Source organism: Tauraco erythrolophus, chromosome 5 (assembly GCF_009769465.1).
Source record: "Tauraco erythrolophus isolate bTauEry1 chromosome 5, bTauEry1.pri, whole genome shotgun sequence".
Classification (NCBI taxonomy): domain Eukaryota; kingdom Metazoa; phylum Chordata; class Aves; order Musophagiformes; family Musophagidae; genus Tauraco; species Tauraco erythrolophus.
In genome coordinates, this window is record NC_141469.1 from 73,044,529 (window position 1) to 73,057,447 (window position 12,919).

Sequence of the window (12,919 nt, forward strand, 5' to 3'; positions counted from 1 at the left end):
CCATGAGTTTGTCTGTACACTAGCGAGCACGTACTAAAAACACGCCTCTGATGACAGGCGCATACACAGACAGAAACCTGTGAAATAAACCCATGTGGTTTTTTTTGTTTTTTTGTTTTGTTTTTTTTTTTTTTATCACTGGCCTGTGAAAGATTGCTCAAGCCGAAGAATATCCAACCATTAATTATCGCAAGTACCTCTGGTTTGGTAAGTGACAAAGCTGCTGATCCTCTCCCCGCTCGTCCACAAGCTTCCTGCTGTAGGGAGGTAAATGTTGTTTTCAACCTCCCTGCTGCCTTCAGGTTCTACAGTGGCGTACAGCTTAATTATATAGGACAGTTGGAGGGAGAGAATTACTGTTCAATAGTACAAGATTTCAAACCTGTGAAGTCACATTTGCATTTTCAGAGCTCTGTAAGCTGATTCGAATTATGATTATGAATGTATCTCGTGTGAGCATCCATATTCTACATATTAGAACAAAAGCCCTTTGCAGATCTAGATATAAAATTTCAACCTGGAGTGAGTTTAAGTGATTCTTGGGAGAGTCTCTATGAAAACTACAAAAGTATCGATAGAAAAGCTGCAAGCAGCCTTCTAGATTTTGCTGAGGTATTTTGTCTGTTGATAGGTAATTGCAGGCGCTCCAATGAGTTAATGCAGAAAGATTTAAGCATTAGAAGTAAAATCTGGTTAGCAACTAGTCTTAATTGGTATAATTAGTGAGCTCAGTGGAACTCTCTAGGTTTTCATGTTGTGAAAATTTTGCCGTTCAGTGGTGGATTTGTGTTTTCCTGTGGTTTTGTCATTTCCACCCCCCCTCCTCCTGCAGAAAACATAGATTCCTTCCCCTCCCCAGCCCCCTGCCTATTGCTTACTAAAAGCAACATGAAAAATGAATAGCGTAAGGGTCAAATTATTCTGAGTAATCAAGAAAGCTAATTATGAATTTCAATATTTACTTTTAAAAGCAATTAGCTATTGGAATAAAAATGCCTGGAGAAAAGATGAATTTTCCTTCATTTGACATCCTTAGATCTGGATATCTTTTTTACAAAAAGAGAAACTATTGCTCAAGCAAAGGCTAGTTTTAATGTAGACATTTCTAGATTAGATTTTAATACCTAGTCTAATAAAGTATGTGAGTTCATACAAGATATTTATAATAACTCCTTTTAACCAGTGAACTTAAAAATACCAGAGGTAATGTTTTGTTATGTTTTTTGATACGGGAAGGGAACAACCAGTCTGCACTCTTGGAGCAGGGTTAAATGCTGCTTCGTATTCTAGCTACAACAGCTTTCAGAAAGGTGGAGTCATCTACTGTGGTCAATAAAAACGCATCGTAAGAACCAATTATCTGAACCCAAGATTCAGCAACACTTAGGAAGAAGTATTGCGTGAGATGCCTTTAGCTAAGGCCGGAGCCTTTCCTGAGCTCGGGAACTAGAGGCATCATAACAAAATCTGAAATATGTTTTGCAGTTCAGAAAGGATGATTTAACTGTGTTGCCTAGTTGAAACATTTCACTATTTGACAAATACATTTTTATTAATGTTATGAGACCCTGTTAATCAGTGAGTATTTGACAGCTCAGACAGGGTGGTGGGCGTTTTTAACATATTTGGTGTTTGTTCCTGTAGAATGAGATGCAAAGTCTCCTTTGTGTCATGCAGACACCACTGTATGTCACATTGTCACTACAGTATTTTGTGTGCCATTGACCTCTCTGAGAGTGGGCAGAGGAGGTGCAGTGCTGAAATTCCCCATGTCCTTCAGTCTGAGTCAGTGCTGTGACAGCTATGTGAAGAGAGCGGACTTGGGGAGTCAATCTGGAGCTACTGCAGTACGCGAAAATGATTTAAAGCTCTCTTTGTGTAGACTCACAGGTGCCCTGCATACTTCTATCCAGCAACGCAGTCAGGCTCAGGGTAATTCTTTTCATACTTCCTTTCAACACTGAATACTGTCTACTACTGAAAGAACTGTATTAAGGAAATTTTTGGTTTATCGCAGGCTTAGATGATAACATCTATAGTTAGGACTGACGTGGTCCTCTGTTGACTGGTAGACTAGAGTAATATCTCAATGTGTCAGGAAAGAGTGAAATAAATCCAAGGCATCTCAATGCATGTTCAGTGAGAGCAGCACGGATGTTCCTACTCCTGTATGATAGGCTGAAGGAGCTGAGTGTATTTTGGCAGAAGGGAGGTAGCAAGGGCATAGAGCCATTTTCCTTTTCGATAGTATTCCCTGTAGCAGAGGGTTGTCTCGAGTGTAATGCAGAGCCCCACTTATGAAGCAGCTTGCAACTGGACTCAAGTATTTACTACAAACGTAATTCTTCCCCACCCCACACTTTCCAGCTGCAGACACAAAGTGCCTCCCAAAGCCAATCTCCCCCTTCTTTGGTCTCTAATGCAAACACAATTTCTGTAGATCAATAAAGACTTCTGCCCTTTGGTGTTGCTAACTATTTATTGTGGAAGATTTTCACTTCTCTGAAAAGAAAGTATTAGAATAAATAGCTTAGAAATTAGCTTTAGAATGTAGGCTACACAAAATCTCTGTTTCATCATGGAAGAATATAAAACAGGAGTCTGCTGAGAAGATAAAGGGATCAGTTTACTCTGTGATATGTCAGTGCTCAGCAATTCCTACTAATACGGACTGTAGTTACAACCCTGCGCTGCTCATGAAAATGAGGGTAGAGCTCAGCAGCAGAAAGGTGACAAAACTGGTAAGAGACCCTTCCCCCTTTCTCACAACCATCTTTGAATCGCAGATATTGAGGGGTTTTATTATTGCTAATGCTTCTGCAAACATATGTGCTTCTGATAGCCCACACCAGCAACATACAGCTACAGCAATCGCAGGAAGAAGCAAGAATGGCTGTAGACTCGCATCTTCCATGTTCAACCTCCTCCCGTGCACAGGGCTTCCTCGCAGCCTCCCAGCACCTCGATGCTGATGGTCTGTCTGCAAAAGTCCGTCTGTGTCTGTCTTAAGCTGCCTCCTGTCACCGGAGATCTGACGGACGGCCTCTGGCTATGCTTGGGGTCATGCTTGAGGCAGCGCTGTTGTACAGTCTTCAAGTTTGGTCTCTGGGAGAGCCCTGGGGAAGCCTGATATAATGATAAAGATGCAATTTTTAATCTTTTTTTCCCCTCCTTGGAGAGTGCTGGGAGTCAGCTTGCTCTGCGAAGTCTAAGAATGACTGACATTGCAAAGGAAGAGACTTTTGTTCAAAACGTGAGGGCTCCTAGGCTCATCGCGATGCTCCCAGGCTGCTCTTGGTTGAGTTCAGAGTCAGGCAGCTCACAATGGCTTCCACTGAGCTTGCTCTCCTGGATCAGTACTTTAACTGAGGCTCTTCATCTGACACTGCAGTTGTCTGCTTTGGTTTTCCCTTCCAAACTGCCTCACAGTGGTTTCATAGCCAAAGCAGAGTGGGCACATCTGGATTTATCTGTTACAGGCTTGTTAACAGGCACAGGGACTTCCAGACCCTCTGTGTATCCTGATGGCTTCTTGTGATAGATACAAATGAAACTGCTTGGTAGTCGGCAATAGGAAAAAATGTATTGGGGGAAAAACAAGCTAGAGGATATTTCTTATTTTCCAACTCTTGGTAAAACTTTCAAAGCTTTTTGTACCATTACTTCTACTTGTTCAGTCTGTATGGTGGGACATTTCCAACTCATTAGCACTTGGGACTACCTGAGTTAGTAACATGATTATCTGATCCTTGTCTGTCTTTCTTTTATGCTGCTTTTTAGCCACGTAGAGATCGAGAAGAGTAAAATCATACGAATTTTACTTTTTACTGCTACTTTAATCTGATCAATGCAAAATTGCCACTTACAGGACTATTTTAAACATATATTGCCTATTGTTTAATTAAAAACACAAAAAGATTTGCCAAGATGAGACAGTATCTCTGCCCAATTTTGAATAGAGATACAAGTACACTGAGTGCATGAAAGTTGCTGCCACTTCCAGTGGAAGATCCACATGTGGAGCCCAGAGCTCCTGACTCTTGTTTGCGCTTGTAACCACAAATCACCCTGCAGCCATCTGCACCCATCAGCTCAATTTCGTAAATATAAAAAGGAGTGTAAATGGGTTGAGTGAAATACAGGTCTGTCTCCTCATGTGCTCGAAATAACAATAGAAGCAGTTGACCGCATTTTCTGCGGATACACTTGCTCTCATTTATGTGCATTCTCATATTGACTTGGCGATCTTTGGCAATTGATGCTCTGTTTTGCTAGAAAGATGAAATACAAAAATGCCCTGTCAAGTGTCATCTGATTTACACTGCGATAGTTCATGAATGAAGACAAGCTGCAGGCTTTATGAAAAGCAGAGTATTGAGTAGAATGAATTCCAAGGATAAGCATTCATTTGTTTTGTGAGTTCTGTATCTAAATCATAAATAAGGCATAACAATTTAAGTCTCCCTTCTGAATTAATCTGATATGGCTCTGAAACAGCACTGATCATTATGATGGGTTTTTTTCCCCAGTGCTTACACGGACACAGGCTGTACTGCCATTTGTGCTCTGCAATTATCTAGTGGCATTAATGACTGCACTCTTAAAATAGTTTACCATGAATTCACACATACTGTGAATTGCTTAGGTTGTAAATCCACACACAGCTACAAGAAATCTCTGATGCTCTTTATGAGTGCTTAAATGCACACAGCTATTGGCAATGTATTTTAATGGACATATTACTATTGATGTTTATTCTATTCCATTGTAACTAATGGAATTCATTTGAACTATTGCTAACATGGCATTAGCTTTCTGCATACCACAGGCATTTAGAATAAGTGCATATAGATGGGTAGTTCTCTGGAAAAAAAAAAATTAGACTTGAGCTTTCAGCAAAGTAAGTGACTTGAAAGTAATAACAGAAACATTTTTTTGTTATTAATCTACAGTGATGTAGGCAACACTTGACAGTTAAACATACACGCAGCTTAAAAAGAGACACCTGGTGCATGGTCCAACTCTGGTCGTATTATAGTAAATGCTGTTCCTTCCTAAGCCAGTATCTGCAAGGTTTGTTTTAAAGTGAAGAAAGCAGCATACAGAAGCAGCAGCAGCTATTTCAGATTAACCAAGGCTAGCTGAGCAATAAAGTTTGCTGGAAAAGGTAGGACTTTAAGTGCTAAAGGAAACATGACTGGTACTTGGCCTTTGTTAATAAGGCAATGGTTTTAAGTAGCAAATCGAAAAAAAAAAAAAAACAGATGGAAAACGAAAGACAAAGTTCAATGTGCAGTTTTGGTTTTTGTAATTCGGAATACAAAGCAGCTCCTGCTTTGCCAAGGAATGGGAGGGGATACCAGGGCCATGTTTTTTCTGCAGTTACTCCTGCTCCTTCCAGGCAGGCACAAAGGGTGCTTCAGCTGGTTGGGCTGAAGGGGAGTTGCTGTGAGTGGAAATCATACAGGCTTCGAAACCATCATCACCTCCCACGACCTGCAGCAGAAGCCAAGGACAGCTTTGGCTCTGACAACCTCAAATGCCAGTGAAGATTGAAGGAAAGGGAGCCATCTCACTTGCTCCTTCTAAGTACCAGCTGACTCAGCCCACCTGGTACTGCATTGGAGGCACTAAGATATAATAGCTCAGTTATTTAAGTTATTCTTGCATAGACTGAAGAAGCCTATGTATAATGTAATCATGTTTTTGATTTAGAAAAAAGAAAAGATGAAACACCATTCTGAGATTCTTCTTGCATCTGCCTGAGTATTCTTCAAAAAAAAAATTCAGTATCTTTCTTCTTAATTTCTTGAGGCTTCTTAATTTGCATGTCAAATAAAACCTCAGCGAATAATTTCGATGACACTGCAAGTGTTTAGCTCTGTAGACAATCGCTGTAAATTGTCATGTGTTATCAGATAACCATTGATAAACTACCTAACCATGTGCTTCATAGTCTAATGTGTAACGATTTTCTCATGAAATTAAGGAAATTTAAGATCCCTACAAAACCGTGTCTTTTGTTTGGAAACGTGTTATGTGCAATGCTGGAAAACGAGAGTCAGATCAGAGATTCTAACTGAGGTTCCTTCTCCCTCTGCCCCTAAGGCCTATTTATCCTTGAGACATCAGTAACATGCCACAGACTATTTTAACCAAAAGTGCTCCATGTCTTTATGGATACGGAACTACCACTGTTTCACTACAACTAGACTTTCAAGATTATCTTTCTGAACCAGCCTAAAAATTATGCTGGTGTTGTAGACATGTCCATCTTGATCTTAGCACTACTTTTCTTCCTTTGCTGCCCCTCTCGTTCCCCGAAATGGAATTTAAGTATCTGTGAACAGCCATTTGTTAGGTTGCAGCATGAAGTTGAGGCAGAGAGAGAAGAGTACATGAATGTGTATTTTGCCTGGCAGGGGGTACGTCTTTCTCTAAGCTAAGGGGAATGTAGGTATTGCATTTTCATATTAGGTACAATGGCAGGCCTCAGGCTTTAGAGCTTAGTTTCCAGTCAGTTCGCCTACTGGGTGAGGTGAAGTGATCCATACTAAAGAGATTTTTCAGCAATATCTTAGCAAATATCAACAAAAAACACCTCTTTATTGTTGACAATTATTTTCCCCAGTGGAATGACATCCTGTTTTTCTATGACAAAACAACAGGAAGGTGCAAAGTTGGCCTTGTCAACTATGATAGAAGATTTGACTGAACGCATAGTGGCAAAGAATAATTAAATACATAGTCTTTCTTTTCCTAGGGTATTTTCAGTTTGTGTCATAGAATATAATTTCACTTTTCTCTATATTATGTTTAGCAGACAGAAGGAAACATCTCAGATGCGCAATGTTATTACTAGCTGTTACTTATAAATATGGGTTTGCATTAATTTGATGGGCTGACATAGTACTTGTTAAAAATGTTTTCTTTCTCCTAAAAAAGACATATTATTCAGAAAGGGTTTATTTTTTTTTCATAAATGGAATTCAAGTGTACGCGTTGTACACCATTTAAGAAGAAATGAGCAGATGCTATGGAAAGGTCATGTTATGTTATAAATTTTACCTCATTTAAAAGGTAAGCTTGAACTGTTTCTTAAAGCCCTATCCTTAGGGTTTGGTAACAAAAAAACTACCACAATGAGAGCTTTTCCCCTGTCCTCTTCCCAGGGTTTCCTGAAGGGCCTCCTTGTCTTTGCTCCTCACTCCTCCAATCGTGAGGTCACCTCCTTGTTGCTCTGTGGCTGGAGGGCTCACGGGAGAGCCTGTCGAGTGGGACAGGGGTGTTCCTCGGGTATCCAGCTCCAGTACACAAAGGGCTTTGCTGTCTTTATTCCTCAACTGCAGAGGGGCTGGGGAACAACTGAAAAATGCTGTAAAAGGTTTGCCAACACACTGCTGTCATAGTGTGAATAGAAATGCTGAGCTTTGTGTTGCGCATGCACCTCTTCTCCCTGCTGATGTGAAATTATTCGGGTGCTAATTACACGCTGCTTGATTAGTTTGAGGGCATTGCTTAACAGCTCTTACCCATGTACATAAGATTTTGCCATTAGTTCAAATGCGAGTACACTGAAAATGCTGCAAAGGGACAACATGAAACTTTGGGGATCTCTGTTTTGAGGGTTTGCCCTGCGTGTTTCTTCAACCCGCACCCCAGGGTGAAGGAAGAGGCAAGACAGTGAGAAACTGTGCTCAGACACTCTTATATCAGAGGGATGCCTGAGAGGCAGGCAAGCACCAAGAGCACAGCCAGGGCAAGGCAGCTCTTCAGCCTGGGCTGACCAGGACCCTCCTCTCCTCTCCACCTGAGCACCCATCTGTGCACCCAGCCTGGCCTCTCCTGCGGGCAGAGGAGGTGCTCAGGTCAAAGAGATGATGTTCGGTTTCCCAGGAGGTGGATGAACTTGAATATCTGGCTTTGCCATGGTTCATATGGTCTATTCACTGAAAAGATCAAAGCATATTTATTTCTGACACAAGACCAATACAGATTCCTGCAGCTGTATGTCAGCAGAGCATGGATGAGCTCTCTGACCATCACATTCCCTTCAGCCACACCAAGACTTCAACACCCGTCATCATCCCTGTTGGGAAAACAGTGTTTTAGATCCCAGAACAACTTTCCCTATTAATTAGTTTGTAATGTCCAGACATATCAAATTCTCTTGAATATTTATTTTTGATAGTTGCATTATGGATTAAATCATGCCAGATTTTCAGGCATCCAGGTGTAATAGTTGTGAAACAAGATGATCAACAGACTCATCTAAGGTTGTGCCATAATGAACAGTTTGATTCAGCTTAGAGTTTAAGCTACATCTAACTGTAGCTATAACCGACCGGTGAATCATGACCAGTTCAGTGTTGCTTGGACTCTGCAGCTGGAAAAAAAAAAAAAAAAAAGAGTTTATATGAGAGTTCAAAACTTCCTGCCCCTCGGTCCTAACCCATTGTCATTAATTAATTATACAGCTACCATTGAAATGTTCAAATGGTTTTATTTGTTCATTTTTTTCTTACTTTCCTCAGAATTTTTGTCAGCTTGTGAAGAGGCTGGTTAATCCACAGCGTTTCGCCCACAGCTCTCTACCACATCACAAGCTCTGTCATGTGTTACGGTGACTGATATTGAGTCATACTTTCTTCTACTGTACCTGCAGTTTTTTCCTCTGAAACCAGAAAAGCCCATATTGCTTGGAACAGCTCGGAAGTGAACATCAGAAGAAAGAACTGGAGTTTATGTACATGTCACCCACCCCTTTGTTTGGGATCTAAAGTGTGACCCTTTTCCGGGAGTTCAGTCCAAAATGTGACATTAGTCAGATACTTCTTTGAAGTTGGTCCTGCTTTGAGCAGCGCTTGGACTAGATGACCTCCTGAGATCCTTTCTGACCTAAATTATTCCTGCCCAGTGGGGACTGGGTGGAGGGACATAGCACAACACTGCCCGGTTTCCAACGCCTTGTGATTAAAGCAATTTCATGTGAGAGGCCCACGTTCACGTTCCTGTCCTGCCTGCTTTGCAAAACCACGAATCCCTATGATTTACTCCTCAGAGGGACTGTCCTGACAAACAGACTAGTAGATACTCTGGAGGGTTGAAGCGTCCCTAGGTTTCTTCTTCTGGAGGCGTTTACCTGCATGTAGCTTGAGAAAGAGACAACTGGATGTTCACTCCATGGGTTACTGCGCTTGTCTGCAGATGTAAAATGCCAGACTAATAAATGTGGCATTATTTACGCAGTGGAGACCGGGAAGAATATAAAATAGCTTCCAGGTTACTACTCTTACCTGAAAGTCAGACAGCCGGCTTGAGTGGGTGTCGGGGAAGTTTCCTGGCTGCTACATGGGAAGCACCTGTGCCTTGTCGAGACAGGTGCTGCGAGTCACGTTGGCCAGCCGGAGACCACGTGACCTATGGGAGGCTTAAAGGTGGGGCACTCGCCTCAGGGAGGGGGGCATTTCCCTCCTGGAGATTGGAGTGGTAGGAGCCCCTGGAGAGCGGTGAGTTGGAGCTCTCTGTTGGAGATTAGAAGAGCCTTCTGATTGTGAGATACGTCGTGGTCGCAACAGCCGTTTGGTTGTGACCCACTGTGAGAAGATATAGGCAGTCTGCGACAAGTGGGGATCTGAGTGTGATTCTCTGACCCTCTGGCTTGACCTTCTTCCCACACTAGTACATGTTTTGGCTCTTGCTGTGGCTTCAAGCAGCTTTCTAGCTCTTTGGGTGGCATTCCTAGTTATGCAGTTAACTGCATACCAATGCCAAAACCATATTTACAAGCAGTCCCTGGTAGCAGCCAGCTCAATGCTGAGGGACAGCAGCAGTCCCTGAATGGAGCTGAAAGGTGTCCTTGTTTTTCCTGCAAATCTGACCCTTGGCATGACCACACTCCAGACTCCGGAGGCCTTCTGCCTGTTCTTTTTTTTTTCTCAAGAAAATCTCATTCTACAATCAGTGCCACAAGGTTTCTTCTATAAATACTGCAATAATGGGCACAATTGAGTTTTCTGACCGGCACTGAACATCATCTCTCCTTTAAGTGCTGAGTAAATACTAGAATCTGAGTTTCTAGAAATTTATCCTGCACTAACTCAGAGAATATTCCCACAATATAAGTAAGATCCTGATAATTTGTGTGAAATTCTGAGTTTCTATACATGTGCACACATAAAATTCTATTGATGTAATGGGGCTTTCTATTGCCACGGAATTTTTTTTTTTTTTGCCTCTGTCTTGTAGAACTAAAATATTTCAGTGTGCGTTTCAAATTATGCACTTTAATCATAAATCAATAGACTGGTTTATATACAACATGTACAAATAGTATATTTTAGGCATTTTATTACAATGAAAGAAACTGCTCTGCAAAAACAGCTTCAGCTCTCAGCCCAGCTTCAATGCATAGTTAGATTACTGTAAGTGGAATTGAAATATGAGTCTGGATCAGGTCCAAGGAATAAATAGATTGCGGTGGACTCAACATTGAAGTCAAAGGTAATTTTCCAATTGATTTTGGTAGGTACAGTACGTTGGAGCCAAGATGGATGCTGCAAAACCTGACTTTATTTCTATTACTAGCACTGTTTTGAGGATATACCCACTTCAGATTTCCCCACCTATTTGCTAGCCCTTAAGTCCTGATTTCTTTTCAGTGTTTAACTCAGTGTCCCACTGAGGGTTCCTGAAGCTGCTCAGGGCCAGGGGGAAGGTGCCGGCAGTAGGCTGGGAGGAAAGTTTCTTGCTGGGGGAATAATTGAACCCAGGTTTTAAGGGTTGAAACTCTAACATAGCATCGTCCTAGGAGGCCAGTCATGAAACTCAAGGCTTTATAGCCAAACCTGTTATTCTAATATTGTGCTGCTGCTGCTAAATATCTGACCAGTCTTCTGATAAAACAACCTAGATATTCCTGCACTGGAGGACATCAGTGGCATTATTTTCCTCACGGTGAAGAGAACCTGCATGGTCCTTTTAGATAATTGGGTTGCTGGGTTTTTTCACGCTAATTAAACGGAAAACATTTTGAAGTGAAGTCAGTCACTCTCCGCTGGCAAACTGCCATACAGAATAGTGTGGGGGCAGGCGCGTTCGCAGCCCCCTTCGCTGGCTGTAGCGTACAGCGAGGGTCAGACAAAAAAGAGCAGTGAAAAATGGACCGTTCGGTGGAGATGTAAGCAATAGCAATGGTTGGAACTAGATGATCTTTGAGGTCCCTTCCAACCCTAACCATTCTATGATTAGACCAATAAAATTAGTGGTATGATTTTTATGTACAGCTGTAATTATTTTCCACTAAAAAGGGTGGGGGAGAGACGTATAAAGCACAGCAATTCCCACTGCCGGCAGCCCGCATAGCAGAACGCCTGCCTCCTCCTCTCTGCCTCTCACATACACACATCAAACAATTGCATTAGCACTTCTGCTGCCTTTCTTCTCCCACCCTCTTTTTTCACACTATTTAAAAGCTAAAGCAGAGTGGTGTTGATAGTTGAGCCTAACAGCGAGTTTTGTTTGAACACAGCATATACTATCAATGATAATTCAGAAATTTCTGCATGGGTTTTGAAGGCAAGTTTAAGTAATTTTTAAAGACACATTTCTCCATTTGCAAATAATAAATCATTTGCTCTGTTTAGTGCTTCTGAGAGTGTGTCTTTGTGGAAAAGCTAGCTGGTGAAATTTGGAACAGAATAAAATTCTGCCTGTGCTCACAGGAATGTGCTCTATGCATTTGTAAATTTAGAATACCTATAGTTTTAAAAAGATTTTTATACCTTACTATCTTTTTTATTAAAAAGCCATTATTATAGAAGAACAAATTTTAATATTTCATCTTTATTGCCACCTCTACCACTATGGGAGCAATTGTTAAGGAATGGCAGTTCAGTAACTCTAGGTGCTTTCTGCAGACAACGGCTTTTTTCTCGATATATTTTTTAACAGTATTTAGATCAAGCCCCAAATACATGTAATTACCTTTCTCTTTTCAAAGCTATTAGAGTGTAATCGTACTCCCATCTGGATTTTATGTTCTGGCTATTAATGCTATAGATGCTTTAAAATACACAGCTCCAAGCCCTGCTACATTCCTAACAGCTAATGCCTAAATTCTTTTTTTGGCAAAAAGGCAGGGAGAAACTCTTGGGACTCTAAATATAAGCATCATTCTTACATAGAGGATGTGTTTAGTACTGTGGTTATAGATAATTTACCCACTGATATGACTCCAGAGCTGCTCCCATTAAAATTACTGGGACCTTTGCCATCAAGGTCAGCACATACAAGTTTGTGCTCTTTGCTTTAAGTATTAGCAAAATATATGTATATTTACTCATGAGCTTCTGTAGCAAGCTTTGTCTTTCACTGAGTCAGTATATCTTCTACAAGGGCTTAAATTTTGTGGTCTTACATTTTGCAGATGATAATCATAATTTCTAAATGAAATCTGTAGGCACCAGCTGGTATTTTCAGAGGTCTCACTTTTTACAAAAGAAATTTTTCATATAGACTCAAAAGGAAGTGTGGTCTTAGAGAGCACATCCATGCAATGGATGGAACATTTGAGGAAGTCTGTGGGAGTTGGTATCAAATTTCTAATATTTTAATAGGATTTAGGTCTCTAGCTCCTATATAGTCTACAGAATATCTCAGACTTATCTACTCCTCAAAATTTTCAATGAAGACCTGAATCCTGCTGGGCTAAAACACAGACTAAGTGACAATTCCTGCCTGAAAGGATCCTATATGTAATCACTTCAAACATAGGAGCCAGTCAAAGAAAAGAAACTACAGGTTTGTGTAAAAATGCCTTACACCTACAATAAAGAAAATATATTTTGACTTGCCTTAGTGTTTTTTAATATCATATTTTAATTTATAGAATTATCTACTATATTTTTTTTCCTAAAAT